This window comes from Erinaceus europaeus, chromosome 8, assembly GCF_950295315.1.
Source record: "Erinaceus europaeus chromosome 8, mEriEur2.1, whole genome shotgun sequence".
NCBI lineage: Eukaryota > Metazoa > Chordata > Mammalia > Eulipotyphla > Erinaceidae > Erinaceus > Erinaceus europaeus.
Window position 1 is genome coordinate 2,769,289 of NC_080169.1, and position 16,717 is coordinate 2,786,005.

The following is a 16,717-nucleotide window of genomic DNA, read 5'->3' on the forward strand; positions in this document are numbered from 1 at the left end:
AATTTCCAGGTGTGCTTTGAAATGGGACAGTTCTCTGGTCTGGATGAATTTGTGAAAAAAAATTTAATGGTGTTTGCTATAGAAAACATCTGGTTTTAGGCTGGAGGAAGTAGCACAGCCGTTTATGCAACAGACACTCATGCCTGAGCCACCAGAAGTCCCAGCTTCAACCTGTTGCACCACGACAAGCCAGAACTGAGCATATCTATATGTGTGTGTGTGACATATGTTAAATTGTTTGTTACTTTAAAATTTTTTATTTAGTATTTTATAATGAGGGATACAGAGAGAGGGAAAGGAAAGAGAGAGAGAAAGACAGAGGCCAGAGGTCTGTTTAGCCCTGGTTTATGGTGGTGCTGGGGATTGAATCTGGGAGCTCAGCGCCTCAGGCATGAAAGTCTTTTGTGTGACCATTATGCTGTCTCCACAGTCTGATGTTACCTTTTTTTAAAAAATTTTTTTTAAATATTTATTTTCCCTGTTGTTGCCCTTGTTGTTTTTTATTGTTGATTTTATTGTTGTCTTCGTTGTCAGATAGGACAGAGAGAAATGGAGAGAGGAGGAGAGACAGACACCTGCAGACCTGCTTCACCGACTGTGAAGTGACTCCCCTGTAGGTGTGGAGCTGGGGGCTCGAACTGGGATCCTTACAGCAGTCCTTGTGCTTCGCGCCACGTGTGTTTAACCCACTGCGCTACCACCTGCCTCCCTGATGTTACTTTTTTAGTCCAAGAAGAAAAGTAAAACTCATCTGAGAAAAGGGTGAATGGAAGACAACCACAAATTTGATTTTCTGAACATGAGAAACAAGAGAAATAGAGTTCTTTTTTAATTTTTAATGGCACAGCACATGAGAAATGGTGGCAGTGTACCTGTTGACTCATTTTGTCCGAAGTTTATTCTTTGAGAAAAATCTAGTGTACGTGTGTGTGTGCGCGCACACTTTTAAGTTGTTAAAGTCCAGTTTAAGTACTGATGTTAACTACTCTGTAATAATTTTTTTCTGTGAAAAATCCTACTCAAGATAAAATAAGCATAACAATAAACTAAGGATTGTATCTTCTAAAATACAGGCTTCGAAATCCAGTTCTGACAGAAGCCAAATGAGTTGCACTGAATTTGGCAAGGGGTGTAAAAGAAACTGCTCTTTCTGTTAATGACACTGCTCTTTCTGTTCTTGTCCAGGAACAGGTGTTTGCCCGGGGTAGTGTGCTTGCACTTCTTGGCAAATGTTGTGCAAGAGTGACTCACTGGAGTAGGCGAACATTTCTCACTTGTTCACCTCAAAGACATCATGGCAATTATTTTTAGTGCTCTGGGTTCAATGAGCTTTTGCTTGCAATGGAAGAGATGAGATTTTAGAATCTGATGGACCCTCCCTTACTTGGTGTTTGTAAGTTTAACTGGAAGGCCTTTGTCCCAGATCCTGAATTAAATTGCTCCCCCACACAGTGTCCTTGAAAGACAGCTTCTGTGAAGTGTGTCAAGCACCACACTTTTCTATTTTCTCCAACAAAGCTTGTACAAAGTCAGCAGCAGGAATGAGGTCAGTGGATCAGGAGGACAGTGTTAAAATAGTCTTTAAAGGGGCCCTGCAGCTGATTACTAGGGAGACAGCGGGGGAAGGACAAGAGGAACAGTTAAGAAGACAGAACTGACTTGTTTTTCCTAGAGGTTCCTCTCTACTACATTGACTCTATACCAGCCACAATCTTGCAACATGTTTTCAATCAGTTTGTCTAATTACCAAGTTTTATTTAGCTTATCGTTCTGGAATTTACACCAGAGAGTGATTCTCATCATGAGAGTGTTGGTGGATTTTTGACTCCCTCTGAGATCTGTGCCAGTATCTGGGGCACCGATTCCCGCAGCTAGGGAGCAAGGAGGTCGCTCTTGGCATCTAGCGTCAACACAGGCCAGGGAGACGGCTCCAACATACAGGGCAGCACTGCCATCCTCAGCCCCCTCCATGGGGCTCCACATGTCAGTATTGCTGGCACGGGGAAACTCTGCTCTGGATGAAGAAATTGAAAGTTTTAAAGAACTGATCCATCTCTCTTCACATTCATAGCTGGTTTGTGCAAGCTGACACTTAGACCGTCTTGCTCCAGGTTGTGAAGGCACTGAAATATTTTTTGTTTTGAGTATGTCTTCATTTTCTGGCACCATAAATGTTCTAGGTTCAACTGGTATGTTTCCTGCCCCCTCCTAGAGTCTGCTGTTTGTTCAAGGAGCCTGGTTCTTTCCGTTGAATGGTACTACTGGAAACCAAAGTCTGAGTGCTCAATGTGGTGTTGGCAGTGAGTTCATAAACTTCACAGTCTTCACTGAGTTTGTCTAGTAAGTCTGTTTCTGAACCTTGGCTTTCTACTGTATATACATGACTGTACTTTATTATGTTTTCATCTAAGTTTTTATTAGTGATTTAATATTGATTCACAAAATTACAGGATTACAGGGGTACAACTCTGCACCACTCCCACCACCAGAGTCCTGGATCCCCATTCTCTTCATTGTAAACTACAACTGTTCTCCTGTGGCTGTAGATACGGGTAAACTATAAAGCATTGGATTTTCAGGCAGGAGGTCCTGAGTTCAATCCCTGGCAGCACATTTGCTAGACTGATGTCTGGTTCTTTCTCTCTCTCTCTCTCTCCTCCTGTCTGTCTCATTAATAAATAAATAAACAAATAAATAAATATTAAAAAACTTTCTACAATTACCTTTATATCTGTATATATTTGCCCATTTTTTTCTATTGTTCCCTATTCTCTTCCTAGTCACACATATCCCTATGAATACTTCCAAATGCCCTCTTTTCCCCTCTTTTCTTTCTGATGTAGTTGGAGGTCAGAACTCTCTGGTCATCTTCTTTCTATCATTTCTCCCCCTCTGGGATTATGGACAAAAATTATTTTGGGGGTGCGGATTATGGGAGTTCTGTCTTCTGTAGTTGCTTCTCTGCTGGACTTAAGCATTGGCAGGTAGCTCCATACCCCCAAAATGTTTCTGTCTTTCCCTAGTCGGGTAGGGCTCTGGAGAGGGGAGGTTCTAGGACACATTGAGGAGGTTGTCTGCCCAGGGAAGCATGACTGTACTTCAGAAATACTTTTCTGATAAATAGCAGAGTAATCAAGTAGTGACATACTTAGAAATCAAATAGCTTTAAAAAAAAGTGCTTTGTAAAGATAGTCTCCTTTACAACCTACTAATAGCACTGGAAATAGGTTTAAGCGTTCATGACTGAACACTTTCTGAATGTAATTTTTTTATTTCATAGCCTTCTTTAGTGGGTAGGTTACTAGTCTTGTCCAGTATACATACAGATTATGATTCCTAAAGTGTAAATATCTGCACAATGGTGACACAGACTGCTGTTGTTACAGTTATGTTTAATGTAACTGGGACTATATATAAAATAATGGATTGATTTATTTGTGCGCTCATCCCCACAGTTATCATTATTGCTTGATGCGTCCTCTGCTTTTTGTCTTGTGCTCTTGTTTTCGTTTGTTTTTTGAATGAGACAGAATTGAAAGCAAAGACGAAGGTAGAGAGTGAGAGGAAAATAAAATAAATAAATGAAATAATTTTTCACCTTCAGATATATTTGGGATAACCTTTTAAACTTTGAGTTATCGATAACTATGCTTTTCTAAACAATACTCTGTCATCAGAGTTTTTGGTGATGTAGAATTACTAAAAATATTGTTGAGGTGAAAAATTAACCATTTAAATGTTAACCATCCACAATATTATATAGTCACCACATCTGTGTAGTTTTCCAATTTTCCTGTCATTTTAAACTAAAAGCCCATATACACTTAGTGGTTTCTCTTTTATTTTGATTTTTTAAATATTTATTCCCTTTTGTTGCCCTTTTATTGTTGTAATTATTACTGATGTCATCATTGTTAGATAGGACAGAGAGAAGTGAAGAGAAGAGGGGAAGACAGAGAGGGGGAGAGAAAGACAGACACCTGCAGACCTGCTTCACTGCTTTTGAAGTGACTCCCCTGCAGGTGGGGAGCCGGGGGCTCGAACCGGGATCCTTACTCCAGTCCTTGTGCTTTGCACCACGTGCGCTTAACCGTTAACCCTGTGCTACCGCTCGACTCCCTAATTTGATTTATTATTGGGTAGAGACAGAGAGAAATTGAGAGGTGAGGGGGACATAGAGGCAGAGAGACATCTGCAGCCCTGCTTCACCACTCCTAAAATGTTCCCCATACAGCTGGGGACCCGGGGCTTTCACCCAGGTCCTTGTGCATGTTTAACCAGGTGTGTGTTTAACCAGGTGTGTGTTTAACCAGGTGCACCACCACCTGGCCCCCATGGCTTTTCTTAGTGCCCTTTCCTCCTAACTTCTGGCAACCACCAATCTGATTTGTCTCTTTGAATTTACCTCTTCCAGGTATTTAACATGAATCTAACCAGACCGTAGATGATACTTCGTGTTGATGCTCCTTCACTTAGCATACTCTTTAGAGAGATATCCATCCACAGTGTGGCAAATCCCAGTCCTTCATCCCGTTTTCATGGATGAATACTATTCTGCTGTACAAATATGCCGTCACTTAAAATAGTTTATTTCGTTATTATTTATAGCATAGAGACAGAGAGAAACTGAGATGAGCAAGGGAGATAGAGAGAATGCGACACTTGCTACCCTGCTTCATCACTCGTGAAGCTTTCTCTCTGCAGGTGGGGACCAGGGGCTTGAACCTGAGTCCTTGTGCACTGTAGCATGTCTGCTGAAATGAGTGTGCTGCCCACCTATAATATTTTCTGATCTATTCAAGAACCTTTAGTTTGTCTGCTTCTTGCCTATTGTGAGGAGTATTCCTATTAACACATGTACATGTGTACTTGTTTGAATATCTGCTTTCAGATTCTTTGGAGCATATAACTATGAATAGAAGCAAAACACACAGTTTGAAAACATGCTCTTCCATATACTGTCATTAAGATAGATTTTTTTCTTTAACTCATTACTGCTTTATTCAATGCTACTTAGAATAAAAAAACGAATCTTTGGATTATTCCCATGTTCCTCTCAGGAGAGTTTTTAAGACTCTCCAAAAAAAAAAAAGAAAAAAAAAAAAAAAGAAAAGAAAAGACTCAAGGCTTTTAATTTCTTATCTTTTGCTCTAAGACAATTAGCCAGCTCTCCCTAGAGCCTAGCATAAGCCCATTTAAATGTTCAGACACAGAATCTCCTTTCTGTATGACTTGATGAAGAGCAAAACAAAAAATTATACTGAATGGTCAATAACTTCCTTATATTTAAGGAGATGATGTCTTGCTTACTCTGAATCTTGAAGATAGAGATCAGTATTTTAAGAGGAACCCGTGAAATAGAATGCTGTTTTTTCCCCCTCTTCTTTGCCATGTTGTTAGAGTTTTAAAGATTTGCCTAAAAGATTCTTTAGGATTACTTCATATACGTATATTATTACCGGTGGGTTTGCAGATAGTGTTCTGTGGCATTTATTTATTGCTAACACATGTTAGTTTTTACAGTTTTCTAGGTGGATCACTGATAGGGACTTTCTGTCTCCAGAAGCACAGAGAAGGGAGTCAGAGATCCTATGCCAGTTTTCTCAGACCCTCAAATGAGTTAACACAGTACTGGTTTATCATAGATAGTTGATAAAGAAAAGCTGAACTAACTTGCTGGTAAATTTTCCAGACAGAAGACTTCATGAGTCCAGGAAGGATGTCAGTCTGTTTCATGGGAATATTGCCTGGACCTAACACTGTCCCTTTCAGATAATAAATATTTATCAAATGAATGAACCAACGAACTCTACTACACAACATTAATATTTCCCAAGTCCTGGCGAGAGGCAGACATCTGAATCTCTAACTCATCCCATGTCAAAGGTCATTTAAAATTTCTCTTTCTCTTTGGTATCTTTGTGGTAGTCAAACACAAATTTATTTATAGTTTGTCCTTGGTGTAGGTAAATTAAATACTAAAGCTAATTTAAATAAAAAACCTTGGCTCTAGTTTGATTGAAGAAGAATATTTTGTTTGGCTAGTATTTGCTTCCTTGTGAGCCTCTGCTGTTGTGAAATACTTCCATTCCATCAAAAGTATAAAATATTCCAAGTTTGTGTCTATAGGCATGGCTGTTTTTCTGTTCCAGATGTGGTTTTCACTTACATTTGAAATAAATCAGAGATTGTCTTAAAACTGCTTTCTTAGTTAAGGAAATATGTGAAGTTTTTTCTTGACAAGAAATGAGTCATTATCACATGTGATATCATATAGTTCTCCCCAAGGCCTGGCATTGGAACATGACACAGTCATTTCAACTCTTAGTTGCCATGATTATTATGACTAATTTTAAAATATTTATTTATTTTTAATAAAAGAGAGACACACAAGAAGAGAGAGGCCAGAGCACTGCTCAGCTCCGGTTTATGGTGGTGCTGGGGATTGAACTTGAGACCTCAAAGCGTGAAAGTCTTTTACAAAACCATTATGCTGTCTCCCCAGTCCCTTGCCATAATAATCAGACGCCAGATATATCCCACTGATGGCTTTACTTTTCTGAAGATACTGTGAATAGACAGTAAAAGCCAGTACAGTAACCACAGTACAGAAAACCACAGTAGCTCAGTTTGCAGCTTGCAACTGTAGCGTATTATTCACATTACTTTGGGCAGTGAAGCAAAAAAGTGATAGTTCTACTTACCTTTAACTGAACTTTTTTTTTTTTTTTTTTCCCCCTCCAGGGTTATTGCTGGGCTCGGTGCCTGCACCATGAATCCACTGCTCCTAGAGGCCATTTTTCCCCCTTTTTGTTGCCCTTGTTGTAGCCTCATTGCGGTTATTATTATTGCCATTGTTGATATTGTTCATTGTTGGATAGGACAGAGAGAAATGGAGAGAGGAGGGGAAGACAGAGAGGGGGAGAGAAAGACAGACACCTGCAGACCTGCTTCACCGCCTGTCAAGCGACTCCCCTGCAGGTGGGGAGCCGGGGGCTCGAACAGGGATCCCTATGCCGGTCCCTGCGCTTTGCGCCACATGCGCTTAACTCACTGCGCCACTGCCCGACCCCCAACTTTTTTTTAATGATATATTTGATTGGGCGTATACTTCTAGAAAGGCATTTAAAGATTCTGAATAGGTTCTTTGAAAGAAGATGTTATTGGAAACAAGGTCAAATGAAGTCACCCAGAAAAGTGAAAAGTTACGCTGGATTAGGTTAAAGAAACAACTAGGAAGTCTAAGGACAGCACAGTCCATCATATGCCAGGCCTGAACAGTGTCCTTTTCTCTCCCTCTGTGTCTCTCATGAGAATAAAGAGGTATTTTATTTGTTATTATTTTTTAAATCTATTTATTTACTATTGGATAGAGACAGAGAGAAATTGAGAGGGATGGTAGAGGGAGAGAGGGAGACAGACACCTGCAGCCCTGCTTCACCACTTGTGAGGCTTCCCCCCGTAGATGGGGACCAGGGCCTTAAACGTGGGTCCTGGTGCACTGTGATGTGTGTGCTGAACCAGGTGTGCCACTGCCCAGTTCCCATAAACAGGTCTTTTAAAAATATAAACACTGAGGGTTGGGTAGTAACGCAATAGGTTAAGCACACATGGCGCAAAGTGCAAGGACCAGCGTAAGCATCCTGGTTCGAGTCGTCCCCCCTACTCCCCACCTGCAGGGGGTTGTTTCACAAGCGGTGAAGCAGGTCTGCAGGAGTCTGTCTTTTTCTCCTCCTCTCTGTCTTCCTCTCCTATCTCAGTTTCTCTCTGTCCTATCTGACGACGACAACAACAATAACAACAGTGATAAACAATAAGGGAAACAAAATGGGGAAAAAATGGCCTCCAGGAATAGTGGATTCGTGATGCAGGCACCGAGCACCAGCAATAACGCTGGAGGCTATATATATGTATATATATGGAGAGAGAGAAAGACAGACAGAGATAGACACTAGGGAGATGTATGCTCTGTTCATTTTAATTAATCAAACAATTGTTTAATGTTTTGGGAACATAACACTGCTCAGCTCTGGCGAGTGGTGGTGCTGGGAACTGAACCTGCTAGCTATTACCTGTGAGTCCTGTGTGTTACCACTGTGATACCTCCCCAGCCCTCTGTCCATTTCTTTTTTTTTTTAAGTTGTGTTAGCATTCTATTATTTGAAAGGGCATTTAAAATTTGTTTTATTATTTTTATTTGTTTAGTGGATAGATACACCCAGAAATCAAGGAGGAAAGGGGAGATAGAGAAGGAGAGAGACAGAGAGACACCTGCAGCCTTGCTTCACTACTCAACAAAGCTTTCCTCCTGCAGGTTGAAATTGGAAGCTCAAACCTGGGTCCTTGTGCATTGTAAAGTGTGCTCGACCAGGTGTATCACCACCCAGTCCCTATTCATTTCTTTTTTCTTACAGAAGTGATTTGTGATTGGGAAACTTATTGAACACCTGAGTCGATAAATCAACTAATAAATCAATCTGAGTGGCTAGATTTTTAGGGTTTACCACTATGGTTACCAGCCAGGAGAAAATGACTGCTAGAGGGTATATTTTTGGAAGTTGAGTAAAATGGGAGACTTGGGTCAAACCCAGGCCTGGGAGCCTGGAAGATCTGCCTAAGCAGTACTGGATTTGTAGTTTGTTGGAAACTGCTGAAGTTTCTTAAGAGAGTGGTGTGCCCAGGCTCTCTCTCTTTGTGTTTAGTTATTACTGGCCAGACAATGGAAACTATCTTTTAGCTGAACAGTCAGTCATTAATGGACAAAAGCAAATCAAATCAAACCAGTGGTTTGGAGTCTTGTAGGCCAAAACACAGATTGCAAAGGTTTAAATTTTCTCTTTTCCACCAGTTGTGCTGGCATTGTATATTCACAAGTAAAATAGCAAAAGAAGTTTCTGTATCAACTCTGCAATGGGGAGAGATGTCTCTATGTTCTTTTCTCGTGTGGGATGGGTATACCTACTTCTGGATGTAGTTTCGATTAGTTATGAAATTAAAAAAAAGTTATTGTTTGAATCAGTGGGTAAAATGGGTTACAGTGATCCCTTTTGGTCGTAAGATTTCTGAGATTTTTAGACTGTTAGTTGATACAGTATCTTTGGGAGCATAATGATCTATCATTGCCCTTAAGCTTTTATTTTTGTTTGAAATGAAGTGAACCAAATTCCTCAGCACTGGGACAGGCTGCAGCTAGTGAGTTGGGGCTATTGCAGCCAGATGTAAACAAAGGTAAAATCATGTTTTCAAGTATTTTTGGCCTTTAAGCTTTTCTGTTAGCTAAAGCGGATGAACCTACTTTATAGAATGAGATTCACTAGGCATTAAAACAATTGTGAAGACACTCATTTCAGTACAGTAAACTTAAAAATTTTCTTCTTCCTGTAGACCCAGTGTGCTCTGAGATTCTGAGTTGGCAGTTCTATTTGATGGGGTGCATGTAAACTTTTACTATAATATAGTATAATGGTTTTCTAGACATCACCCTTGTTTGTTCAGCGAAGTGACACGGCTTATGTTATAACATCTCCAATGAGTTTAGATGTGCTAATTGAAAGATACTCATCTTGTTTCCAAATGATAGTTTTTATTAAAATTATACTCCATCCAGGATATATATACTCAATGTGTACAGTGCTTCATGGGACTTATTTGACTATCAGTTGCCTAGACTTATAGAACTGCTAGAAAACATGCTAAATATGACTTTATATTTTTTTACTAGAGTATGGCATAATTATTGAAAACTGAAAGTGCATAAAAGCAGAGTGAGTGGCCTGGGAGGTGGCATAGTGAATAATGCTTTGGACCCTTAAGCATGAGGTCCTCAGTTTGATTCCTGGCATTGCAATATGCCAGACTGATGCTTTGGTTTTCTTCTTGTAAGTAAGTCACTTTAGAAGAAGAAAACTGAGCTCTATGAAAAAGAGAGAACACTTTCTTTAGGTAACCTGGAATTATGTAAAAGAAAAACAAGTAAGAGATACAGATCATGAGATTTATTTTCTGCTTCTACATTTATGCCGTGATTGAGATTCCTATTCTGTAAAACAGGAATAGTAATAAATGTCTTCTGTTTTTTTATAAGACATAGAATGAGAGCGATGAATGTGCAATACAGATGACACTGAAAAGCTTCTCTGCATTATGTAAAGGCGTCTTGTTGTCACCGGGCCTTCTCTCTCCAGACTGACTTCTTCAGACAGAAAGAGAGAGACAGAGACAGAGGAAGAAAAGGAAGGACACCACAGCACAGAAGTCGCCCCCAGTGTGGTGGGGACTGGGCTGGGAGCTGGGTCATATAGTCGGGAAGGCAGGTGGACTATCTGTTGAGATTCTTCAGTGGCCTGGAAAACCTTTTTGAGTCGGGGTAGTGAGAAGTAGTTTGCTTTGAACTCTAACCCACTCCCCAAAGTTTCAGAGGTCTCAATTTCGATAATGCCAATGAAAATATGATACAGTCTGCTTGATAAGTCTTCTCACATTGGGGATTGGAGGATGTACAAGACCTGGAGAGAGGAGAGAAAATAGTGACAGGTTTATGTGTGACTTGGAAAGGAAGAGACGCTGGGGCCTTAAAGGAGGGGGCAGTTATGTGCAAATAGAGACAGATGGTTGCAGAAGTAATAGTCAGCCCATATCTGCGACCTTAGGAGGGCTGCTGGAGTTAACAGTGGAGGGAGCGGGGATCCAGAACTCTGCTGCTGAGAATGGTGTGGGGTTGTACCCCTGTTGCCTTGTAATTTTATAAGTCAATATTAAAACACAAATAACAATAATAATAAAGAGGGAGTTGGGTGGGGGAGACAGCAGAATGATTGCCTGAGGCTCCGAGGGCCTAGGTTCAATACCCCACACCACCATAAACCAGAGCTCAGGCAAACAAACAAGCAAATAAGTGAGGGGAGGGAAAAAAAAGGAATTGGAGGATTCAGTAGTATTTCTTGGGTTGAGGCCAGTGAAATTCCTCACTTGGACAGTAAGTATGCTGCTTCATCGTGTGTGTGCTGCAGGTCTGAACCTGTCCCCCACTAGACTGGGGAAGCTTCATTGCTGTGGTAGCTTTTATTCTCTCTTCCCTCTACCTTTATCTAAAATCATATATATATATATATTCAGATTGATCAGGTAGATTATAAATATAGTTGGCTAGTAATTCCATTCTGTTTTATATTATTTATTTAGTTAATTCTGTAGTACAAAACACATTCACCAGCTCCTGTTTCTTTTCTTTTTTTTGGCTCCGGGGTTATCGCTGGGGCTCGGTGCCAGCACTACTAATCCACTGCTCCTAGAGACTCTTTTTCCCATTTTGTTGCCCTTGTTGTTGCCCTTGTTGTGGCTGTTATTGTTATAGCTGTTGTTGTTGTTGTTGGATAGGACAGAGAAATCGAGAGAGGAGGGAAGGACAGGAGGGAAGGACAGGGAGAGAAAGATAGACACCCGCTGGCCTGCTTCAGCAATTTCGAAGCCATTCCCCTGCATGTGGGAAGCCGGGGCTTGAACCGGGATCCTTACACTAGTCCTTGCGCTTTGCACCATGTGCGCTTAACCCGCTGTGCTACTGCCCGGCCCCTTTCTTTGTTTTCAGCAGAGCACTGCTGAGCTCTGGCTTATGGTGGTGCAGGGGATTGAAGCTGGGACTTTGGAGCTTCAGGCATGAGAGTCTGTGTGCATAGCCATTGTGCTGTCTACCCTGCCACACGTTCTTGTTTAATTCTAATTTGCATTAATAAGTCCATTATATAGTTGTCATCATGTTTTATAAACGAAGAAGCGGAGAATAAGAAATCTTTTCACTGTTGATTCCCAACCAATCCTCGGTACCAACAGTGGTATATGTCAGTTGGTTAAACTTTCTATAATTCAATTGTTCATTATGTTGTGGCTTTAGGATTGTAATAGTCAGTGCTTCTTTTGTAGCTGTTATGTTTCTTGGTTCTTTGGTGGCAATTCCATGTAGAAAGGGGGATTTGTAGTTATTGCCAGAAATTTTATCTTATAAATAATACTTTTGGTACCAGCAAGGCTACATCTGTATGGAAAAACAAGTTTGAGCAATATAACAAGTAGTCCTTTCCTCAGTGTTTCCCTTTAACACCTTTGTGAGTTGTAGTCGTAGTATGAGCCTTTTTTTTTTTTTTGCCATTTCTTATTAGTTATTTAATAATAATTGACAAGATTGTGTTATAAGAGGGGTACAATTCCATATAATTCCCACCACCAGAGTTCCACATCCCATCCCATCCCCTCCACTGGAAGCTTCCCTATTCTTTATCCCTCTGGGAGCGTGGACCAACATTCTGTATGGGGAGCAGAAGGTGGGAGTTCTGGCTTCTGTCATTGCTTCTCCTCTGGACATGGGTATTGGCAGGTGGATCCACACCCCCAGCCTGTTTCTATCTTTCCCTAGTGGGGCAGGGCTCTCGGCCAGTAAGGTTCTAGGACATACTGGTGAGGTCCTCTGCCCATGGAAGTCAGCTTAGAGCTAGTCCCAGTGATATGTGGGTAGAATATAAACCATGCACTTGCAGAAGAAGGCCAGCAGGGGGAAACATGGATGCTGCTGTGCTAGAAGAGCTTCCGTTTTTTTAATTTAATTTTTTTTGTTTTTATTTATTCCTTTTTGTTGCTCTTGTTTTATTGTTGTAGTTATTGTTGTTGTTGTTATTAATGTCTTTGTTGTTGGATAGGACAGAGATAAGTGGAGAGAGGAGGAGAGAAAGGGAGAAAAGAGAGGGGGAGAGAAAGACAGACACCTGCAGACCTGCTTCACCACCTGTGAAGTGACTCCCCTGCAGCTGGGGAGCCAGGGGCTGGAACCGGGATCCTTACACCGGTCCTTGGTTTGCGCCACCTGCGCTTAACCCGCTGTGCTACCACCCAACTCCCCCCCTTTTTTTTATACAAGTAGAATTTCAAATATATTTTAATACTGCTACACAGGAACGCCACCTATGCCAAAAACGGAAGTCTTATAGATAGGTAATATCCTATAAATAGAATAGCTAGAGATTGTGATCTATGGCCCTACAATAACACAAACGAACAATTGTGTAGATTTGGGGGCTTTTTAACAATGGAAATGAAAAGTAGTCAAATAAACTGAAGTGAAAAAAAACTATCCTTTTTATCATAAAAAACTTAATCTCAGCTATTTCATAACATTGCTGAAACTTAAAAGTAGACATTTAAATATTTAAACATGACACTTCTAATTTAAAGTTACCCATATATTTTGAAGGGTCCTGCTCAAGATGCCATACTTTAAGAAATCCTGTGCTTACCTCAGTCACTCTGTTAGCGGATCTCGGGAGCTCAACTGAAAGGAAACCCCAGTGCATTCTTCTGCTTGAACTCGGGCTAGACACGAAAATCACACTAACCCCAGTGCATTCTTTCGCTTGAACTCTTGGGCTAGACACGAAAATCACACTATTCATTAAGTGCATATTTTCCTGAGGTAGATTTTAACAAATTTCTTTCACAGATAACTGTTAGCCATATGTACATGAATATCTATTAACTACTTTAGCTAGTTACTTACTGACAGCCATGCAAAGGATTCCATGATTTGATGTTCACATCCCTCTAAATGTTTTATCATTTCTCTGGTCAAGTTGGCTTCTGCTTTGATAAAACTTTCAATCACTTTGTGAAAATCAAAGACTTTTGAGTACATTCAGAATCCATGGGAAGGACACAGCTGTTCCGGTATCAAGATCCGGAGATGTGCTTGTGCTGTATGTAGTCATTACAGCCTCAGGAGCACACGCCCAGAGAGACATATGAAAGATGTTGTCATTCAGGAGCTTGCTAAAATTTTGAATGGACAGTCGCTCTTCTTCTGATTTAAGCATGGATTCCATTACTCGGTAGTACAGTTGCACTCCAAGTTTGTGTCGCCGAGATCCAGTTTTTACACATTCCGGTCCCACAGCTTTAGCAAATTTCTCTTTAAAGATGCTTCCAACGTTCTTCACTCTTTTCAGGATACTTTCCTTTGGATTCACTGTGCAATTATTAAAATAAGAAATTAGATTTTCTGATAGCTGATCACTTGCTGAATTTAACATCATTAATTGTTGGATTGTGTTCATGACTGTCCTGACTGGAGTCTGAGGAAGAATCAAATTCACTTCTTCATCAGGGTTATTCTTTTGTGGTGTTTTCTGAATTCTAAGACTATCTGCAGGATCAGCTTGAAGAGTTTTATCATGATCCAGAATTAATCTTGCGTCTATATCTTTGTTCTTAAGGCAAATGTCTTCATATCGTTTAGAAAGACTTTCCACCTCTGGAAGTCCATTAGAAGCTACAATTCCAAGAGAATTCATAAAAGGTATAAAGTTTTTGAAATAAACATTTCCCACGTCATCTGTATTACATTCATGTTCTTTGCAGAGAACTTCAGTACTTCTTGTGTCATTTTCTAGTTGTTGTGCTACCCGTGCTCGCCTGCTCTGACCTTGTCTTGGTGTCCGAGGTGAACTGTTAAGAGGTATCACAGCAGTTTTATATGGTTCTTTGAGCAATGCAGGAGGTGAGAGTTTGATAAAATAGTCAAGAACACACAGCAGTAATTGAAAGGAAATCCCTAGATCATCTTCCATTTGTAATACCTCCCAAACTGCTGGGTTGTGTCAAATATATAAGCTCACATGTCCTTTCTAGTTTGTTGTAGAGCCCACACAATACAGTACACTTCTTCGGCAGTCTCGACACAGCGTTATCAACTTTGGTCCTGGTACCAGTGTCTTTCAGTAAGTCAAAGAACTTATATACACTGGTTTCTATGTTTTTCTGTAGTTCAGTAAAAGTGAACGGCATCTCATCTAGGCCAGCTGCCGCCGTAAAGATACAGATGCCCACAGTTCTTTTTTCTTCTCAACATAGCCTTCCAGTACTCCATCCACAGATGAGACTTTCCCCATGTTAACCAGGCTCTTTCTCTGACATGACCTGGTAGCTTTCATTTATGGCATAATGCAGTAAAATCAGGTTCTTCAGTTTCTTTAAACTCAAGCCCGGCCAGAGGTAAGTCCTCGGGGCCGCTGTCAGAATCCGCGTCGTCCTCAGCAGGCAGCAGCGGTGGTGGCGGGCGCTGCTCTCCGGGTGCTTTTTGGCAGCATCAGGGCTTCAGTTCTTAAGGTGAAGGATAGTTCCTTCTTTGTCAGTCTCTCAGATGAAAGAGAACATGAGCATTCTGTCCATACCTATTAACTTTAAGACGTCTAAAAATGATAGGATTTGAACGATAAGTCTCTTTCTGGGCACCAGTCCAGCTCTTAAATTATTAGGTATGTGCTTGGGTATGTTACACTCTACTTACTCAGTGTTCTCATATGTACAGTGGGCTGATAATAATACCTCCACTCTAGCAGTCGTCAGACTTTGAATTCTTCATTTCTGATTCAAGGTTATCTTTGAGAAGTTATATTATTTGTGATTTGTTAGTTAATCCCTGGGGCTTTACTAGTCCAGTCTGACTTTTTCCACACAGACAGAGATAGAGATAAAGAGACAGAGAATGACAGCCACAGCACCAAAGCTTCTTCCACTACGTGCTGGCTGGACTTAAACCTAGGTTGTGCCCATGACAAAAGCAAATGCTCTATCCGGGTCAGTTCCCTTGTAGGCCAAGGAGGTTAGAGTATTACCCTCTTGCTCACTGGAGTAAGTTGTGCATTGGCAGGAAGTGTCAGACTGCCTATCACTGGACATTCACTGGTGGGGTCAGAGGAAGGATCAAGGAGCTAGGGAATGCACAATGTTATATTTTTGATTTTTTTAAAAAAAATTATTTATAAAAAGGAAACATTGAATAAACCATAGGATAAGAGGGGTACAACTTCACACAGTTCCCACCAACAGAACTCGGTATCCCATCCCTCCCCTGACAGCTTTCCTATTCTCTATCCCTCTGGGAGCATGGACCCAGGGTCATTGTGGGATGCAGAAGGTGGAAGGTCTGGCTTCTGTCATTGCTTCCCCGCTGAACATGGGTGTTGACAGGTGGATCCGTACTCCCAGCTTGCTTTTCTCGATTCTGGGCAATCGGAGCTCCAGGACACATTGGTGGGGTTGTCTGTCTAGGGAAGTCTGGTTGGCATCATGCTAGCATCTGGAACCTGTTGGTTGACAAGAGAGTTAACATATAAAAACAAACAAATTGTTGACCAGTCATGGACCTAAAGGCTGGAATATTGCAGATGAAGAGTTGGGGGGGGGTCCTCCATTTTATAGATAGCAAGTAGGCATAATTTATTTATATTTCAAAGGGCCTGTGGCTATACTAGTTTTTTTTTTCCCTTGAGCCTGAAATCTGATATGCTGGTGGATCAAAGTTATTGTCTGGGGAGATGATGTCATGGCTGGAAAAAGAACCAGAAAACTGGATCAAGAAAGAGAGTAGCTCCCAAATATGGGGAAGGTGTATAAATATTGTTGACTATAAACCCCATCGATTTGATGATGCACAGTTTTATAACCATCTCCATGCAGAATGGATGAGTACTACATCTGCACAGTGGAACGCGATAAAAGAGAGAGTGTGTCCGTATCTGGGATGCAAAGCTGTAGACCATCTCCCCCACGCCCACACCACCCCCTTCCCCGGCCTCGCTGGGAGCAGAGGCCTATGAGTAGTCGGTACAATCAGTGAGTGCAGATATATCTTTGTGCATTTTTGGATGATCATATCATGGGGTTTATTCTAAAG

The 16,717-nt window shown here is 41.0% G+C and overlaps 1 protein-coding gene and 1 pseudogene across 6 annotated transcripts in view; one reads left to right on the top strand and one right to left on the bottom strand.

Annotated features, from left to right (window-relative positions):
* BBS9 (Bardet-Biedl syndrome 9) overlaps positions 1 to 16,717 on the top strand; it is a 420,670-nt gene that overhangs the window by 273,920 nt on the left and 130,033 nt on the right. The gene's annotated exons all lie outside the window — the stretch shown is intronic.
* LOC103113812 (retinoblastoma-associated protein-like) lies at positions 13,512 to 14,854 on the bottom strand (annotated as a pseudogene).